This window comes from Brienomyrus brachyistius, chromosome 4, assembly GCF_023856365.1.
Source record: "Brienomyrus brachyistius isolate T26 chromosome 4, BBRACH_0.4, whole genome shotgun sequence".
Classification (NCBI taxonomy): Eukaryota; Metazoa; Chordata; class Actinopteri; order Osteoglossiformes; family Mormyridae; genus Brienomyrus; species Brienomyrus brachyistius.
The window spans coordinates 34,060,928-34,080,422 of NC_064536.1; the positions used below are offsets into that span (position 1 = coordinate 34,060,928).

Genomic DNA, 19,495 nt, shown 5'->3' on the forward strand with positions numbered 1-19,495 from the left:
TACACTGGAGGGGACACATGTGGGCTCAGGGGCCAATGTGACTGTAGCAGAGGAAGGGATCTCTAGCTGATGTGGAGGTACAGGCCCAGTGGCAGTAAGGGGTGGGCAGTCAGCTGCAGAGGCTGCGGGGCCAGCGGCCCCACTGTACACATGGACCGCAGGGAATCTCAGCATTGTGCCCAAAGTCCAGCACACATGCCGTGCTCCGGGGGAAATTCAGGCCCAGGATGGAGGGATCGAGCATGTCAGCCATCCACATAGTTACTATTCACAACTAAACCCCCCATGTCAAAAGGGAACAACCCCGTCCCTCTTAAAGGGGCCAGGTCACCAGTCATTGTTCTCACCTGCACCAATGTCAGTTCTAGACAGTGTCTGGTCTCACCAGGGTTGCAGTGGAACCTGTATGGACTAGGGCAGTACATGCGACTCACATCACTATGGTGGGTATGTGACAGAAGTTGCCTCTGTGAGTCCAATCCGTAGTCACCACCTCTGCAGCAGGTGGCAGCAGGGCCACCTCCCCGGTGTCAACAAGGAAGTTCCGGAAATTAACCTTGTTGGCCCACATCTTCCCGGCTATGCGTGCCCTTGGCGGAACCCTGGGTGGCGGTGAACTTGGGACACTGTCTGAGGATTGAGGGGTGGGGGGGGGGTGCTGCTGCCTGTCAGCCTACAGGCAGTCTGCCTCCAGGAAGTAAACCTGAGGGCCTGGGTCCTCCAAGCCCTTTGGCGTTTACAGCTTGGTTGATTTCTCCCGCCTCGTTCCCCGCCACCTCGCTGCCCACAATTTCTCTCTCCAAAGCCAGTTCCAGGGCCTCGTCTAGGGACGCAGAGGGGTTGGCTGTGTCTGAATGTGAGCTATCTGGGGTTAAGTGTCTAGATAAACTGATCCCTGGCCAGTTCACTCTGTACTGATAGAGCCATGTGAGCACAGACACGCCTACACAACCCCTTGATATCATTAAGCAGGATGCAGAGAGACTCATTTGACTCAGTCCCTGCACCTATTGTTTAACTGAGAGGGCAGAAGTCCTCACACTGCCCACAGCGATTCTGCAGGGCACTGACCAGTGTCTCATCCAGGGGCTCAAGCAACCAGCAGTGTACACCTCAGAAAAACATGTGTGACAACCCTGAGGACCTGCTTGCATACCACAATGGTATCCCATCTCCCCTTGCTCTTTGAAGGGGTACCACCCATCCAGTATAGTTATCACTGGGCTATCACAATGTCATCACAATACTAAAGACTGAAACAAAGCCGTGAGGTCAGACCCTCTGTATACAGCACACAGTCTCACCCTCACATCCTGTATGACCACATTTCTGCTGTTCACATGGCAATTCTCCAGCTTCCTTTGCCCTGCAATGGACTGACGTGCTGTTGAAGGTCTACCTCACTTTACACTTTGCCCATGTCTTGTGTGTATACCCTGTCCGCTCCTAACGTGTATTTAGTTTGTGTAAATCTATCACTGCATCTGCATTTCGCAGTTCAGCTTCTGACAACATTGTGTTTCCCATCTGTGTATTTGGGTTCGGTGCTTGTTGGGTGCCTGTCGTGGTCCTTCTATTTACAATTGTACGCGGGGCATGCTGGGATATGCGCCCCGCCGGTGTTACACTAGTATAAAAAAAGGAATCTGGTCGAGTTTGTTCATTGACCAAATTTAGTTTTTGCGAACCAAATTGTTTGTAGGCCAAAGCATTTGTGAACTGCAAGCACTACTGTACTAATGATAAATTTGTATGAAAAAATGGAGACAATTTCTGAGATACCAGAGCGATCCGTGTACTGTAATATTTATCTCATCAATAACACAGTAAAAATACACATTAGCGCCAATTCATCTTCTTTATTCATCATGAATATTTTAATTCATTAATGCAGGAGTCTGTGATAAATCGCTATCAGCATTTGGTTTATAATGGCCAATTAATGATAATTGAACTAAAAAGAAACAGAGAGACTGAAGACAGAACTTTCAACCATGATATGAGTGCTGTTGCTGCATAATTTGTCCACCAGGGGTCACAGCGCAACCCCCATCTTGGCAAGATGGATGACTTGAAATATGTTTCTATATCAAGTTGAATTATTTTTATTTCTATAGCACATTTAAAAACAATCTATGTTGTGCCAAAGTGCTGTAGGTCAAATAATATAAATATATAGTAAAAGTAGAGACATTGGCCAATGTTACACAATGTTACACAAAAAATAATCAGAATCAGACTGTGGTTTATTGCCAAGTAGGTTGACCCTACAAGGAATTCTTTTTGGTATAATGGTGCTCCATGGAAAAACAAGACTAAGCAACAACCAAGTTCAAAAAACAGTGCAAAAGTTATACAATAATCTAGTAATAAATATAAAATCACTATAAATGTTAAATACATGATGTGCAAAGCAGAATAGTCAGATTAAATAGATAAATAAAATGTGTTCCTGTGTGTGCAGGGTCAGTACAGAGATGCATCTAATAAGAAGCGGTGTAAGGCTGAATTAGCTCCGAGACGGACTGGGGACCTATGCCATGTATCGCCTTAGAAAGAAATAAGAAATCTTTAAACTGTATTCTCAGAAATTCTCAAAACTTAACAGGTAGCCAATGCAATGCAGCCAACACAGGGGAAATTTGGTGTCTATTTTTTGTTGAGAGCCTGGTAGCACCGTTTTGAACAAGGTGTAGTCAGAATAAAGATGCTTCTGGTAAACCTGGGTACAGAGAACGGCAGTAACCCAATCAGGATAAAAGCAGGAGTAACTCTCCAGGTCTTTGGCTGAAAGGTGTGGTTTAAGCCAGGCTATTGAACTCAGCTGACAGAAACACCCCTTCACAACAGCATTTATTTGTTTATCAAACTCAGTGATGAATCAAAGATGACACCAAGATTTTTAGTATGTGACTGGAAGTTTTCTGAATGAGGCCCTAATTGTTCTCTGAGATCATGAACAGTGACCAAAACTCATTACCTCTGTCTTGTTTTCATTAATCTGGACGAAAGTCATTGCTGTCCTGTTCTTAATATCCTCCAGACAGTTAGAAAGGGCCACCAGAGAGCAGCAGTCACCAGGTTTTAATGGCAGATAGAGCTGCGTATCACCAGCATAGCAATGATATTTTACATAATAACGTTCACAAATAGAGCCCAAAGGAAGCATGTATAGAGGGAATATGAGAGGGCCTGTATCACAGGACTGGATATGTTTACAAGTAAGGCCATAGTACTTAAGGGGTGTGGCCATCCCACACAGTGACAAGCCCATTCATTCACCTCATCTAGGCCTTTTACTAGGGATTTAAGGTCCTGGTTTTCCTCTCAGACCCTAGAACACACTGCCAGGCTCAGATTCCCGATCCCACATCCTGCTGAAGCCCTTCCCAAGATCAGACACTAGTTTTGTTTTCCTTGTTCTTATAGTAAAATGATGGTCTTTGACTTTTATACATCATCACTGTTCTGTTAATTACACATGACCTAATCTAAGTATTACACAAACCAAGCATAATTACTTAGAGATGTCATGAGATGGAAAATCCTTATTCAGTTAATTATTTTCCCCACAGGTGCTGACAGTGTGTCTACAGTGAAATGGGCCTGTGTACAGAGAGGATGATCTGTAACAATCCCATGTTCCTATGGTGACAGATATAAAACTCATGTGAAATACTGGTGCAGAGGGTATAATGTGAGGTCATGTACTCCCATAGTACACACTGACTCTCCACAGGAGGGTAAAGTGTGAGTCAGAGATGATCCTGACCAGCGAGTCTTCACTGTGACCATCAACAATCTGACAGCTGAGGACTCCGATCGGTACTGGTGTGGTGTGAAGATCAGTGGAGCCTCTCTGATCAGGTTAATCTGTCAGTCACTGATGGTAAGAAATAAGTTCCACCACCTCAACGTTGGTAACCTTCCTACACAACCTAACATGGTAGTTAGAAATCTTGGCGTTCTTGTCGATTCAGATCTATGCTTTGATGCTCACATAAGAAGTATTACTAGAACTGCATTTTATCATCTACGGAACATAGCCAAGCTTCGTAAGATGCTCTCACTTAATGATGCAGAAAAACTAATACATGCCTTCGTAAGTTCCAGACTGGATTACTGTAATGCCCTCCTATCGGGTTGCCCGTCTGGATCCTTGCATAAACTTCAGATGGTACAGAATGCTGCAGCCAGAGTTCTAACAAACACTAAAAAATTTGATCATATTACACCGGTCTTATCCTCTCTTCATTGACTGCCAGTTAAGTCTCGAATTGACTATAAAATACTGCTATTAACTTATAAAGCACTAAATGGCCTTGCACCAGAATACCTTAGTGAGCCATGGGATATCTGTTAGTGCCTAGGGTAGAAAGAGCTACGGCAGGCTGCAGAGCTTTCTCCTACAAAGCTCCTCTGCTGTGGAATGGTCTTCCACCGGATGTGCGGGTTTCAGGTTCACTCTCAATATTCAAGTCCAGACTAAAAACACACCTGTTTAGTTTAGCGTATAGGGACACTAGTTCTAGCCCTAGCTAACTCTTCACTCCCAGTCAGACCTGTAGTGTGAGGTGTAGAGGGTGGGGATCGGTGCCATTGGCTTTGGATGAACTGGATTGTCAGTGCTGTCACTCTAGCTTTGCAATCTCTTGTGGAACTGGAGTGCTGACATTTCAGGGACTCCCCATGCCGGCATTCCCACTTGCCTCTCCCTCCTACTGATGCTGCCATAGCCATATCTGCCGGAGCTTGCAGATTGCACTTCATATTGTACTCACCTAGCTTTTAGCACTGCCAATAGCCTCCTCTACTATGCCTAATTGTACATTTTATTTCCCCTACTCCTCCTGGGGGTGATGCCTGGAGACCTCAATCTATCAAGATATCCAGCACACCCGACCACCACCAGTGACGTCCCTGCATCCAGCTCGCCGTTCTGATCTTCCATTTTTGACCCGCTGCCTTACCTCTGGTTGCCTGGCAATTGGAAAAAGACTCGGCTTCGGCATTGGCTTATCTTCCTTGCTCTCCTCTCTCTATTTGACTATCCCTGCCGGCCCCTGGAGGATGGGCTTCCCCTTTGAGTCTGGTCCCTCTCAAGGTTTCTTCCTTCTAGGGAGTTTTTCCTTGCCACTGTCGCCTATGGCTTACTCACTGGGGGCTTTGGGTGAGGATACTGTAAAGCGCTTTGAGACAATGTAATGTTGTGATAATGCGCTATATAAAAATAAATTTGTTGTTGTTGTTGTTGTAAGATGCCTGTACTGCAGACTGTAGCCAATGAGATGCACAGTATGTAACATGTCACTGAGTCAAAAAGGAAGGACCTTAACACAAACACTGATGAAAAAAATGTTTTAATATTTTAAAAATCTGCATTTTAATTTAATTCAATATGATAAACGAGACTTGGAAGAAGTAACAGTGTCAGCTAAATCGGGCGACTTCATGAGGTTAAATATGATAAGCAATATGTTAAAAAATGTCAGTTTATTGGCCAAACATTTACATACAGTATGTATGTTGTAATGGGCTGATATTCATAAACATTTCATTGCTGTGCAAATCTTTGAGTGTTTTACCTGTGTGTTGAAGTCCTCCAGGGCTGTCAGTGGACAAACAGGAGGTGACGGGTGTGGATGGAGACAGTGTCAGTGTTACTATGGAAACAACAAAAGACAAAGGATGTGGTGTAAGATTGGGGGCTCCTGTGCATCAGAGAGATCAGTGAGTTTGCATGGGAGGCCTGTCCTGATCAGGGATGACACAGAAAATAAAACCTTCATTGTGACAATGAGTGGGCTGGAGAAGAAGGACACTGGCTGGTATTGGTGGCTGGTTGTGGAATCCTGCAGATTCCAGTTCATATTACTGTTAAACATAAGTAATTGATTTAAATCTGCCTGTGAATTATTTATGCTTGAATATAAATAGATACATACTAATCAACCCAGCAGTTTCACTCACGAAGGGGTTTGTGCTTCTTTGTGGGGATAATCCCCTATTTATCAGCTGTTGTGAAACAGAGTTATTTATTGGGATTATTGTTTCAATGATAGTGGCACGGTGGTCCAGTAGGCGGCGCTGTTGCTTCACGCCTCCATGTTTAGGGGTTTGAATCTGGCTTCTGCTCTGTCTGTGTGGAGTTTGCATGTTCTCCACATGCTGTGTGGGTTTCCTCCAACAATCCAAAAACGCACAGTCAGGCTAATTGGTGTCTTTAATATTGAATGTGTGTCTTCTAGTTTATGATCAGTCTGTAATATGACAAAAATCACAGCATTTTCCACAGACATACAGCCAGTCACTTGTTATGTATACAAATCCAGACAAATCCATGTAGCTTGCAACATAATTCAGGCATTTTTTCATCTTTGTGAGGATGAATTGTTACTAATGGTGTGCAGACTGACTAACATGTCTGTAGGTGGTTTTTCATTGCAGCGTAGACCAGTGTTACAATTGTACTCTGTAATATCTGTTCCAGTGCTGCATCCATCCATTGTCTGAAACTGCTTGTCTAACTCAGGGTCCCTATGGGCGCAAGGCAGGGAACGTCCCATGACAGGGTGCCAACCAATTGCAGGACACGCTCACACTCCATTCCCTCGCACAAGCACACCTACCGGCAATTTGACAACTCCAATTAGCCTCAGCATGTTTTTGGACTGTGGGGGGAAATCAGAGTCCCTGGAGGGAACCCCACAATGACACAGGGGGAGCATGCAAACTCCATACACACGGAACTCCAGCGAAGACTTGAGTACACGTGCCAGAGGAGTGAGGCGACAGTGCAAACCCTGCTTTTTATTAACTATCCTTTCTCCTGTTTCCACTGCTCTCCTTTTCTCTGCACATGATGAAGAAGGAGGGGATAATGAAAAACGGAGGTAAGCATTCAGCAGCATTTACAGTAGTGTGGGGGTCCAGCTAGCAGCATTTACCTGATCACACAGTAATGGGAAACTGTCATTTTAATTTTAAGGGAAAAAAATATTTTTTATTTCATTTTCTTAATAAAAAACTTGAGATCCCATCCCATCCAGGGTGAGCCCTTGCCTTCTGCCCTGTGCTGCTGGGGAATGACTGCAGGCCTGTTTTCACAAAATAGTGTAACATGTTGTGTGATAATCTCTAGCTATTTTCATGCTCTTTGTTAATGTCTCCTGTTCCTCACATGTGTCCTGTGTAATAGTACAGATGTGGCTGTACCGTGTTTCTATAAAGCATGTAAGACTTTACTGTTCACATCCACCCTCTTATTCAGCTCTTTGGTCCAGCTGGCTCTGTATGTAGGACTGAGCTGATCGGTGCTGCTGTCGATTATCAAGGTGGTTTTACTTCAGTCAGAACAGATTCACTGTTTTGTTCTTCAGGTTTAAATGTGATATGTGTGACTGACAGACACACTGGGGTATTATATGTCTCACAGGTGGGAGCAGGTTCTGGATGCTGTACTGAAAGCTGGGACTGGTGTGTTTTACCTGATTTGCACCATCATCACCATTCAGCTGCACTGGACCTCCTGTAGAAAGCGGGAACCAATCAGAGAGAAGCAGAGGGTCTCCCTGGATCAGAGGAAGCTGGCAGAGGAGATGACCTTCGTGGAGCAGAATGAGTCAGACGAGCTGTAAAATAAACGGTTATGCTAACTGCAGTGAAGCCTCTCTCACTCGGCCCTGCTCAGTCTGTACAGTCATAGCATGAGAGTCAGTTAAACAGAGGGGATGATTATCTGCTGGCAACCTGTACAACCACGTATTGGCCACTTATTCACAAGTGCTTTGCTGCCACCTGCTGGTTAATGTTTAATAATCGTTATCTTGTGAAGGTAAGACTGGTTTTTATTAAATTGTCTCTTGATTCTGAAAAAAAATGGTACTATGCAAAAGTCTTGGGCCATCAAAGAAAACGTTTAATGCTATTTAATTGGGTTGTGTATATTTGCTCAGAACAAAAACACAATTATCATAAAAATATATGCAAATTAAAAGTGACACAATAAAAACTAACAAGAATTTCTTCTTTTCTCCATAAAGTTACTGATGCCTTGTTGGATCGCTAGGTGAACCACGCTTTGGATCCTAAACCTCTCCTCAGGGGCACCCCAGCCATTCCATGTATTTGTTAAATTCTGCCACCAGCTCACTTAATTAATTAATTAAATTAAACAAATGTGTCATGCCCGGCTGGTCCGCTCCTCCTGTGTGCCACGCCCCCTGATTACCCACGTGTTTTCTCCCGATTGTACCCAGCTGTATCTAGTTAATTTGCTCAGTCCTGTGTATTTCAGTCCGTGTCTTACCCGAGTCCTTTGTCCGTCATTGATGTCAGTTGATGTTCGTGCCCTCGTCCCTGAGATTAAACCCCTCGTTTGCCCTGATTCTCGGCTGTCTGCCTGCTTCTTACCCGCCTGCCCGCGATCGCTGCCGTCTCCCGTGACAAAATGTTAATGATGCATTGATTAGCCATAGGAGTTGTGTTATAAAAATATATAGGTCTATTGGATGGTTGGTGCAAATGTTTTACTAACTTTAGAAGAGATTTTGAAATGACTGGGCTGCCACACTTTGACGGACAAAATATTATAATTCTAGACCAAGATGAAGATCATTTGAACATCATTTTCTTCGACAGCCCAAGACTTTTGTACAGTTTTGTATGTGTCTTTTATACTGGTCATAATTTGTTTAAATACATGATTAATAAATTGATACTTTACAAAACATTTCATATTTTTCTGAAATTGGTAATTATTAAAAATGAATTTCGCAAACTTAAATGGTTTGGCTGCGATGGGCTGGCCCCCCATCCAGGGTTGTTCCCGTGCCCATTGCTTCCGGGATAGGCTCCGGACCCCCCACGACCCAGTAGGATAAGCGGTTTGGAAAATGGATGGATGGATGGATGGATAAATGGTTTGGAGTTTTTAGGTCACCCCTCCACGTCAGAGCCCACCAATCAGGGACTCTTTAAAAGAGTGATGTAATCGGGAACGCCCACTTTTCAATCTGCGGTACAAATACACCAGCTTGTCTCTGCTAACAACAGCCTGTGCATATCAGTTAAGGAGGAAACAGTACCACATACATATTGGCCAACATCAAATGAAAATGTAACACACGAAAACAGGACTGCCCACTTATCACTCTGCGTAAAATCACACCAGCTTGTCTCAGCTGACAGCAGCCTCACATATCAGCTAAGGAGGAAGACGGCATATCAAAAGTAAAAAGAAAGACACCATCAAATGAAAATATCCCTGTGTGATCTATTGGTTTCTGCTTTCACTCCCATTAAATGACAGTAAGTCTAGTTGCTGTCCGTGGTGCTGAAAACCTGGATCAGTAAATTCCAAATGAAACTTCTTTACCTGATTTAACTGTAACTCACTTATTTTGTTGGCAATGATGCTTTGTTGAGTCTAGAAAGGCGCAAAGTGGGTTTCAGATAAATTAAATGAAGTAGTTTTGCTTAAAAACCAAAAAGCTTTGAACAATCAGTTCAGCTTTGGACTGTAGTGCTTCACAAAAGTAAAATCCATCCAGTTAAATCTCTTTATCCCCAAGTCAAGAAGATATCAAATGCAGAAGCACATTGTGGGAGATACAAGGTGCAGACACATTAAAAGCACTTTTTTTGTGTGAACATTATAAAACAGATTGATACACATTAAGCAGTTTGTAACTTTACATCCAGACCTACATCAGTCAGAAAAAGCAGGCGATGACCAGCCCATCCAGCAGCTTCATCTCTGATTGTACAGAATCCCATGTCAGCGTAACTTCTGAAGTCATGACTAAACTAATTTCCAGCTCTGCCTTCAGTTTCATCTGTTAAATTAAATTAGGAACTAAACTAAACTAGGAGGGAAATATAGTCAAGCTACTTAAGTAGCCGAATTTTGTGTATCCACTAGAGGGCAGCCACACATAGATTCCTTTATGAATGGTTCTGATGCTTCCGGAAAGCACTGCACAAAGACCCAGGTATGCCAGTGAGGAACGGATAAAGAGCAGACGGATCCAAATACTAGCTGTAATATATAGTATTTTCAATGAATTTAAACAAATTAATATAACAGTGTCAGAGTGTCAGATCCATGTGACTTTTTATGATTGAAGAACTTTGAAAGCCTGAATATAACTGAGGAGGCCCACGGACCCCATTATGTGTGAAACATCATTGTGGTGCTGAGAGAAACACAGGACTGCTGATAAGACCCAGATGAAGTGAATTACCTGACTTTGCCCCCACCCATCCCCCCCCCCCCAGGATACCCCCACCCCTGTCATACAGACACCTTCCTAACGGACCTCTTGATTTGTGCTGATCCACACATATGAAAAGGACCTACTGCAGTGACATTTTAAAACTGTATAAAACATAATAAAGACTGAAACAAAGGCCTGAGGTCAGACCCTCTGTATGTAGCACACAGTGTTTCTGCAGAGTCTCACACTCACATCCTGTATGACGACTTTTCTGCTTTTCAGAATAAGTCTGATTTCACTGCTCTTTGCTCATTTGCAATATGAGGAAGTAACAGTTTAGAAAAGAACTAGACTTATTTGATTAATTTGTTTGTAGTCTAAATTCTGTGAGCATGAATGATTCACTGTGAAGACCAGCTATCAATAATTTTGCTATGAAATCATGTTTCTAAAATGATAAGATTCTACATGAAATCAAAATATTTATTCCTGGTAAGAGCAGGACAACAGCAGCATCAAACTGTTTTCCTTTTTACAGACAAGAAATAGACAGGAAATGCATCAGTGCACAAACAGTTTATGAAAATCAAAGATAGATGGATGATTTTTAAACATTTAAAACCCACAAAAAGGGAGGCAGTGAGGTTAAGGAGAGTCAGGAAGTCAGTGTCAGTCTCCACAGATCTGAGGTCAGCGATACACACATAAGGCTCCTCTGATGCTCCTTTTCATCCTCTTCTTCACTGATGGGCCTCCAGGTGAGGATCACTTACTCTGGGACTCCACCATTCAGCGTAGTTAAGATGAAGATACATTTTGCACAATATACTTACTACATCTGTTTGTTTATATTCATATTGTTCCATGAAGTTTGATCACTTCCCGATTATAGTCTGTGGTGGTAGCATGTTGACTGACTGATTTTAGAATTGACTGCAGTCTTCTTTGTGTCCACTATGTGGCAGCAGTATAAAGGAAATATCTTATTCTGTCACAGCTGCTGGTGTGTGTAAAAATTCACATACTCTGATAACAAGTAATTCTGCCTCCAACTGTTTGTCAGGGACCTGGGCAGGAATGAATTACATGCCGACTGTACATACAACAGAGATAGGCTCCTGGGAGAACTTTGCCAGAAGTTGAAACACGACTTTAAGAATGACACTGATACAGAGTACTCAGCTGTTTGGTTGAAACTAAATCTTGGTCTGGATTTTTACATTCTGGACCTGAACTACCCACTGCTGCACTGACCCCCACCTTCTTCTTTTTTTTTCCCTTTGTCCTGTCCGGCAGCTTTAGCAGAATCATGGTCTGAATGCACTGCTGTGACAAACATGTTTGCTTTACCATGAGGGGTTCTATAAACTCTGTATAGGCCTCTCATGTTGATCGATTTCATTTTGTAAATTTAAAAAATTTATTTATTTCATTTTTAACCCGTAAAGTATTGCAGTGGGTGAGCTGGCCGAAGAGGATGGACAGATTAGGAGGGAAAAAAAGAAGGAAAAAGAAGAAAGGAGCAAGTGAGATGAAATGAAAGTTTTTAGCGGGTGTCTCTAACTTTGCTCTGCCATTGCATGCACACCACTTCCAGGGCCAGCCTTGCTCTCACGCTGATATACTGTCAGATTATGCACATCTTATATGTTGTTTTAACCCTTAGCGTATTAGTAAAGGCTGTTTTGTACTTACTTGATGTGATGGTCCACTTTACTGTGGCCTTGAGCCACATTAGAAATTTATTTCTGATATATTTAACTTAATCCTCATTTTTCTTTTGCCCATGAGCACGAAACAGCTAAATAATTAGCATGATGCAGAAGTTATTCTCAGACAGGCACTTAATCTATAAAGCAGAAATGTCATCATACACGATGTGAGGGTGAGACTGCAGACACACTGTGTGCTGCATACAGAGGGTCTGACCTCAGGCCTTTGTGTCAGTTGTAATTATGTTTGATTTGTGATTCTCACCTGGAGGCCCATCAGCGGATGAAGAGGAGCATCAGAGGAGCCTTATGTGTGTCTCACTGACCTCAGATCTGCGCAGACTGGCACTTACTTCCTGATTCTCCATAACTTTGCTGTTTCTCTGTCTTTATCTGTTACTCAGGAGTCCTGAAGTCCAATGAAAAATCCGCTTTCTCCTGTCTATTTGGCTGATACAAGTTCTGCTCACTTCTGCTTGGGTTGCATGGATCACCAGCCACTTGTCACCAACTAACAGACCACAGCCTACCTGACCAATGTCATAACTGGTGCACCTAGGTATAAAATTTAGTCTCACTGTCTCCAAAAAAGGTCACTGTCTGGATCCCCATGGAACCACATTTTTGATTCCTTAGACAAGAGCATCCTGAGCAGCTGCATCACGGTCTGAATTGGGAACTGCCTCGCCTCAGATCATAAGACCAGCGGATAGTGAGGATAGCTGAGAAGATTATTAGAGTCTCTCTCCCCTCCATCATGGACATTCACATCACACGCTCCATCCGCAAAGCCACCAACATTGTGGATGACCGCACCCACCCCTCACATAATCTTTTCACTCTGGCATCTGGAAAAGCATTCAGGCCTCCACAACCAGACTCAGAAACATGGCGCCTGACTACTGAACTCTCAGGGACTGATCTGATACCACACACAACACACACACACATACAGCTGTGTAATCATATCTTCGTGGGGACTCTCCATTCATTTCTATGGGGAAAACTGTAATCCCAACATGACAACTTTAACCCCTACCAACCCCTAACCTTAACCATATGTAACCAAACCAAATACAAGACTTTTGGCATTTTTAGTTTTTTGACTGTATTTACAGATCTTTGTGAGTACCTGAAAATGCCCCCCAAAACATCAAAATAACGGGGTTTTTGTCACATTGTGGAGGACATTTGGTCCCCACAATGTAATATACACCTACTCCACACACACACACACACACACAGATTAGGTATTTGAATCTTTGTGGGGATTCTCCATTCATTTGTATGGGCGTAACCCCAATCCTAACTATGGCAACCTTAAACATTGCAGTAGTTACCAAGCAGTAACAGTAAGCAACCAAACAAAATGCAAGACTTTTTGAATTATTCATTTGACTGCATTCACAGAATTTAATAAAATTCAGTATCTTACTTTCGGGACCGAAAACATGTCCCTACAAAGTCAAAATAACATGTTTTTATAGCACTATGTACATAACCACCCACCCAAACGCGCGCACACACACACACAAACAGGCCTACCTACAGTATACCCTCCATAGATTCCTGAATGAAATATCTGTAAAGCAGTTATTATGGCATGGCGTTTGGTTTGAACATGCAGTTTTTAAGAATATTGCGCTAATTCTAAACGAAAGACTGCACTAATTCTAAAATGGCTATATAAGAACTTTATTTACCATTAAATAAATTATAAATCAAACCAAAACTTAGTCTCTCAAAAAACTTGTATATGACATATCTTTGTTCACATTATGAGAAATTAAAAACACCAGGACACAGAATGTGAATAACAAGAACTATAGTGTTCTTTCTCAAAAGCGGACCTACCAACGTGGCTAAAATGCTAATTGCGTTCACCAGCTATGGAAAAAAAACAGCGGGGCACCCCAACAATCGCGGTATTACGCATTACCGTAATACTGCATAGCAAAGACATAATGTCATAAAAAAATTACAGTCAGTATTTATAGACAGAACTGCGTGGTTTCCCATTGACAAGTAGATACATGGTTTACGGGCTTGAAGGCGGTCAGATCAACAAATCCAATCACGCTCAGCCAAAACAAGCACGAGCTAAACATACTACTATTGATTGGTTCACCTTCAAATTCGTCCCGCCCTGACAATTAATTCTCGTTTTCATTCGTTGAAAATGGCGTCAGTACATATCTTCATCCTTTCGACCAATGAAAAATTTCGCTGGTTTCCATAGAAACAAAATCAGTGCAGTTTGAACATAAACTTTCTGACAGAGCGATGGCGCAGCGGTGAGAAGCATCTCTTCGTATGTTTCTTGCTATTTCTTCAGATTATGTTTTGTTAGCATAGTTAATTATATATTTCATTGTATGTCGTGATATAGTTCATGCAAATATTGCCGCAAAATATAATTGAAATATATTTAAAATTAGTAGCTTAAACTGTAGATGCTGTGGCCATTTTTCGTAATGTGATTGTTTATATTTAAATTGTAAGAGAAAATAATTGTGTTAAACTTAAAAACAACAAGCCTTATGGTTGATATGATTGGTTTTACTCATCCGGTCTGTCGTAATGCGTTTCATCTGAAGATGTTATTCTGAAAAGAGCCCCTATACGTTTACTTTTTAAATGTCCCATGTTGTTGAAGTAAGATTAACCGTTTGCTGGGTTCATTACCATGGCGATGTTATAACGTACCGAAGCAGCGTCCTGATTTCGCCAGCGTTACTGTATAGGTTGTGAAACAGTTTTAGCAATTTGGCCGCTTCTATCGGAGTAGCCTCGATGCCACGAGCAGCTAATGAAGGCTCCATCCCTTTCCATAGGCATTCTTGGTGAATAGCATTTAGCAAATGTCTGGAGTACGTTGAAAATACAGTGTCTAGTTTGGCTTTGAGAGTATCACAGACGGCTAGTTAATTATGTTAACCAGAATGAAAATTCCGAAAGCTGTTTCCTGGACCAACGACCAGCACTGGGGAGCCTGGGACCTGTGGGACGAGGTGATCGACTGGGGAGAGAGGAAAGGTTTGGAGGAGTGCTCACCAGCGACACCCCCCACTGTCCAGGCTGGGGAGGTTATGGGGGGACTGGGAGGTGTGATGGACTGGTGTAAGGGAGGGGAGGGTGTGAGAGTGATAGGCAATGCTGGCATTGTTTCTGAGACTCTTCAGAGAGGAAACTGGCGGTGTAGAGATAGATGTGGGTCTGGTATAGATAGAAGATGTAGAAGTGGTGGAAAATTAATATTAAAGTTGAGCTTGTAGAGCTCTTGACACAGAGAAGAGCCAAAATACAAGGAAGATGAAGCTGTGGTTCTTCTGCTGCTGTTTGGGGAACATTAAATGTTTGAAACAGTATCAAAGATAATGAATTAAGTGTGCTAAATTTTGAGATGTATAGTGGAATGTTTATTAACAATTGTTAATGTGGCGCCCCTGAACCCCCTCGGTTGGCCGCCCCTGCCGGTTGTGTGGGGTCGGGGATGAGGACTAATCGGGGCCAGTCGGGGATCTGGCCCCGGTGCCGGGGGGGGCCCACTCCTGCACGCCCTTATTGCTCCCCTGGGCCGGACACCACATTTCATACAACACTAGAGCTTTGAGGGGCAGTGGGGAGGTTTTACTTGCACATTAGACACCACATGACACTAGGGCTGAGGAGGTGGGTTTAGGCAGGTGGGGTTCTGCCGTCTGCCAGCGGTGGGGTGCCCGTGCCTCGACTGTTCACCTGCTTTTTGCACTTTAGTTATATACACAGTCCATGCTACATTAGGGCCTTGGGGTGCAGGGAGGGGGATGGGGGACTCTGCCATCTGCCAGTGGTGGGGCCCTCATACTCGAACTGCACCCACTAATTTTAATGCATTGTAGACATAAACACACAACTCTCTCACACTTGTACATGCACACTTCACATTAACATGGGACGGGGAATCAGTGGGGGCTGAGGGGTCCCCCCTAACTCTCTGTCTCTGGCCCTGCGCGTGTGGGGTGGCCCGGCAGGTAGAAGACGGCTCTGGCCGGTGTGGGCCGTCTCCTCTTGTGGGCTGCGGGCTGGGTGGTCCTTGGCTCTGCTGCGCCGTGGTGGGGCCCTGGCAGGCGGTCCGGGGTATCTAGGGATGCTCTGAGCCCTTCTAGGCGAATTGTAGGGTTCGGTCTGGGCTGGGCGGGGGGTCTGCCGCTCCCCAGTTGACGCAGGTCCGCTCCTGGGTGGTGGGGGGGGGGGTGCACTTTGTTTGTATGGGTCTCCCTTAGATCATCCTGCAGTGTCGGGGAGGGGGGGGACGTGCCGGGTCGCTACAGTGGGCGGTGATCCGTCCTGCCGGGGAGCGGGCTGGGGGGACCGTCCGCCAGGGGAGTGTTCCCGGTTGATGGGGCCCTTTGGCCCTGGACCCGCTTCCCTCAGTGGAGGGCTTGCGGGAGGGACTGGGGGGCTCGCTGTCTGTCCCCCCTCTGCGGACCTCCTTTTACAGGGGTTGGGCCCCCCTTAGTCCCTCTTGGGCTCCCTCTCGGGTTGGGCGGGTGGTTGTCTTGTGGACATATGGCCATGGGCAGTGTGTTTCTTATGGTTGTTTGTACTCTGTATTCCCCTACACTTTATTTTCTCCATCCCACCTTTACATCTCCAGCCCGCTGTTCCTGGGAAAAGCCACCTGCCAATCATCCTTGGAGCAGCAGCCATTCTCAGGATCTCCTACATCACAGATCACCTAATAAACACAGGACCTGTCGACGACTGGAGAAAAGGAGAAACGCTGAAGCACACTGGGCATTTTGGAAGCATTTCATCATAATAAATTACCTTTGCCTTTACAGTTTCTGTGTACAGTTTCATTATAGTAAATTGCACTTAGTTGTGATTACTCAGTTACAAAGACAATGGGTCACTCTATAATGGGTGATGGTATGCTTTTAGCTGTGCTTCCACAGGTTGTATCTGCCTTAGTAAATGACTAAATGTCTTTTTCACAAGTGATTTTGATTATGTTTGTAGAATTAAATTAAAGGTAAACCTGTACATTGGTTAAAATAACATCTGACTGCTACAATAATACATCATACAGCGTCTTTTGTACTAATGTGCTACCTTGAGACATTCAGGTTGTATAATGAACAATTTTAATAAGAATTGTGTTAAGTAATTAACTTTCAAAATCTATCAATACCATGCAAAAGTGTAAAGTCAAATTTATGAGATTCTTATTACAATAAACGGAAGTAGTCTGTACCCATTTAAAGAGGCTTTACATCAGACAGCTTCTTATACTGGTCTGGTTGGTGGGTATAAAGGATCAATTAGAAATCTTCCTCCTCCAAATGTATCATATCATTTCATGAGTTTTGGTAGAGTGGGGGTAGCAGGATAATAATAGGATTTACTGGTTATTTTTGATACGGTAAAATCGCAAGATGCAGAAAAATAAAAATTTGTGTATGGTCAGAATTATCAGTGGTAGGAGATTTTGTCCCTACTACCATCTGGGAAAAGAACATTCTGGTGCTTATCTGTGAAGAAGCAATTTCAGGAGATATAAATCCTTGCAAAAAGTAGTCTCCCACTCTATAAATAGGGTGCAATTTGTTTTTTCACGCAGTGGAAATGGAAATGTTTTTTTAATGTTGATGACGACTGTAACTGGTCAAAAGGTGGCGCCAAAGATCCCCAGTAATGCATCGCCCATTAATGTACAGATATCCCCCTGCCTCACCATGCATGACTCCTCCAATGGTGCTGATGTTTAACAGTACATTCATCCTAACTATACAATTTGATATCTGGTATCGTCCTGTCAGTTTTAACCCATTTCTAAGTCCCGTATGGTTTAGGTAGCTTTTTTTCCAAAATGATGACCATGAAATTCAGCACATATAACAAATATTGAACTATAGGCATTAATTGAAATGCTCTCTCTCACAGACACACACATATTAGATGTCTATGTCTTTGAAATTGTTTAATACGAATTAATCTGTTTTATAATGTTCACACAAAAAAAGCTTTTGTGTTCACATTTTACAACCCCAAATCAGAAAAAGTTGGGATGGTATGTAAAATGAAAATCAAACTGAAAACAGCACTTTGTTAAATTATCTTTGACCTGTATTACATTGAAAACAATACAACAGCACATTATTTAATGTGTTCCTCGTGAATTTCATTGTTCTTTTTCAAACACGTATTCCAATTTTGGTTCTTAGAACACATTTCAAAAAAAGTTGGGACAGTAAAGCATTTAGTACTTTGTAATGTCGCCATTCCTTTTCACAACACTTAAAAGACATTTAGGGACTGAAGACACCAAGTGATGTAGTGTTTCAGGTGTAATTTTGTCCCATTCTTCCTGCAAACAAGTCTTAAAGCGGACAACAGTACGGGGTCTTCGTTGTCACATATTGCGCTTCAAAATGAACCACACATTCTCTATTGGAGACAGGTCGGGACTGCAGGCAGTCAAGTACCCATACCCTCTTCCTCCACAGCCAGGACTTTGTAATGTGTGCAGAATGTGGTTTCGCATTGTTTGTTGAAAAATGCATGGGCGTCCCTGGAAAAAATGTCTTCTTGAAGGTAACATATTGTGCTCCAAAATCTCTATGTACTTTTCAGCATTAATGGTGCCATCACAGAACTGCAAGTTACCTTTGCCAAGGGCACTGACACAACCCCATACCATGACAGACCCTGGCTTTTGGACTTATTGCTGGTAACAGTCTGGGTGATCCTTTTCTTCTTTGGTCTGGAGCACACGGCATCCATTTCTCACAAAAAATACCTGAAATACTGATTCATCTGACCACAGTACACGTTTTCACTGTGTGATGGTCCAACTCAGATGCGTTCTGAGCCCAGAGAAGCCGACAGCGCTTCTGGACACTGTTAAGATGGGGCTTGCTTTTGGCACAGTACAGTTTTAACTGGCATTTGTGGATGTAACTACGTATTGTGGTACTTGACAAAGGTTTGCCAAAGTAGTCATATGTGGTCATATCGCTTATAGATGAATGACGATTCTTGATGCAGTGGGATGCTGAGGGATCGGAGATCACGGTAGTTCAACTTAGGCTTGCTTCCTTGTCCTTTACGCACTGAAATTGCTTCAGATTCCTTCAATCTTTTAATTATGGTATGCACTGATGAAGGTGAAATATCCAAATCTCTTCCTGTCGTTCTTTGAGGAACATTGTTTTTAAACATTTCAATAATTTTCTCACGTATTTGTGCTGCTTTTGTACCAAATCATAATTACAATCACCTGTTGACATCACTTGTTTCAAATCACATCATTATTTAACCAATTTACCTCACTACTGGCCCTAAATCGCTCCTGTCCCAACTTTTTTGGAAATGTGTTGCAAGAACCAAAATTGGAATACGTGTTTATTTTGAGGAAAACAATGAAATTCATGAGGAACACATTAAATAATGTGATGGGGGTAACACAATAAATTCAAGATTTTTATTTGTCGTACAAATGTAGTGGTACACTGGCAGCGAAATGAAATTGTCGTTACTCCAGTCGGTGTAATAAACACACTAGTAAAAGGACATCAAAAT

The 19,495-nt window shown here is 43.0% G+C and overlaps 1 long non-coding RNA gene across 1 annotated transcript; it reads left to right on the forward strand.

The window, feature by feature from the left end:
* Window positions 1-13,890: 13,890 nt before the first annotated feature.
* Window positions 13,891-16,754, forward strand: LOC125740388 (uncharacterized). Its single transcript, XR_007397614.1, has 2 exons — window positions 13,891-14,223; window positions 16,569-16,754. It is a non-coding gene; the product is annotated as an uncharacterized LOC125740388 (long non-coding RNA).
* Window positions 16,755-19,495: the final 2,741 nt, after the last annotated feature.